General features: G+C 42.9%; 1 protein-coding gene and 1 pseudogene; one reads left to right on the top strand and one right to left on the bottom strand.

The window, feature by feature from the left end:
• Window positions 1-1717, top strand: part of LRIG2 (leucine-rich repeats and immunoglobulin-like domains 2) — a 111212-nt gene that overhangs the window by 64601 nt on the left and 44894 nt on the right.
• The window catches only part of LOC102260366, a 41220-nt pseudogene that overhangs the window by 35422 nt on the left and 4081 nt on the right, over window positions 1-1717 (bottom strand).

Raw genomic sequence — 1717 nt, 5'->3', positions numbered from 1 at the left:
ACCCTTTTATGTAATGATGTTTACTTTGAATTTATATTAGTTCACACAAACACTCCATCCATGCTTTTGTTCTGGCCCTCCGGTCCAGTTTAAGAACCCATTGTGGCCCTCGAGTCAAAAAGTTTGCCCACCCCTGATATAATACATAGCTGAGTGAGCATAAGGTGGTTGATCATCACTGTTCCTAGTAGGTTTTCCATAGCCTCTGCTTCAGGATAAATAAAAAATGTCCTCATACCCAGCCTTCACTTTGTTGACTGTTCAACACTCTCTTTATCTACACGTTCTGTTTGCTTTTCTGCGAGTGTGTATATAAGACAGCATTCTCCAAAACAGAGGAAAGAAGAGTATTTTCCTTAGAGGCGTGCCTTGCAGGTGCTGTCCCATCATTTATTGAACTAGAATAGAAACTGGAGGTACACAGATGAATGAATGAACAGGGCCTCTGCCTTCAGGATGGTCCGTGGTCCATCTACCCATAGTGACGACATGATTCCTGTTAGAGTGGAGTTGTCACGCACCTGCAGGACTAGAGCAGCTGAAGACAAGTAGGAGCGTGCAGAGGAGGCCCCAGCTGGGCTCTGGAGGCTTAGGGGCCAGATGGAGGCCCCAGAATCCTTTTTGTGTCTGTGACTTGGAAGGTAGTCCCTCTGCCATTTCCCTTTCTTAGAACCCAGAGAAGATAAAAGACTATTTTCTATAACTATATAGTATACCAATTTTCTTTTTTAAGAAAATATTTTTATTGATTTCAGAGAGGAAGGGAGAGGGAGAAAGATAGAAACATCAATGATGAGAGAGAATAATTGATCGGCTACCTCCTGCACACCCGCTACTGGTGATAAGCCCGCAACCCAGGCATATGCCCTTGACCAGAAATGAACCCGGGACCCTTTAGTCCCCAGGCTGAGGCTCTATCCACTGAGCAAAATCGGCTAGGGCTAGTATAGCAATTTTCAACCTTTTACAGCTCATGGCACACATCAACTAATTGCTAAAATTCTGCGGCATACCAATATATATATTATGTATATATCACTTTGGAGCAAAATGGGTAGGTAATTACTATTATAACTATTTGTTGTATACCAATCAAAATTATACCTTTTTGTCAGATTGTCATATATATATATGTATGTATATATATATACATACATATATATATATGACAATCTGACAAAAAGGTATAATTTTGATTGGTATACAACAAATAGTTATAATAGTAATTACCTACCCATTTTGCTCCAAAGTGACTTAAAAAGAAAATCAAGTGGCTATAGTTGTCTATAAGGATTTCTGGTACCAAAGAATTAACCAATCAGACGCAAGCTTATGCGGGGTGACCAATAAGATGCGACTCTCTTATATGACCTATATATTTAAGGTTCAAGACTGGGCATTCACACTGGAGCGCTGTTGTTGTGTTGGTTGCTGTCATTTGGCAATCTAAGGGAAAAGAGGTCAGTGCCCCTGGCTAAATAGGTATTCCACGTTTTAAAAATTCTTGTGGCACACGGGTTGAAAACCGCTGCTGTAGCAGATAAACTCCAAGTCGGGACTTCCAACTCCTAGCGCTCGGGCGCTCCTTGCTCCCTCTTAAGGAGCAACTGCGCCCTCCTACGGAGGAACGGTGCGGGAACCACGGAAGGGCGCCCCACAGTGCCAGACACCTAAAGTCCTCCTTAAGGACCTCCTGGTTTCCGGCCCCGCCCCCTCC

Source organism: Myotis brandtii, unplaced genomic scaffold, assembly GCF_000412655.1.
Source record: "Myotis brandtii unplaced genomic scaffold, ASM41265v1 scaffold131, whole genome shotgun sequence".
NCBI lineage: Eukaryota > Metazoa > Chordata > Mammalia > Chiroptera > Vespertilionidae > Myotis > Myotis brandtii.
Note: the sequence above shows the minus strand (reverse complement) of the source record. Positions and strands in the feature narration are given on the sequence as shown.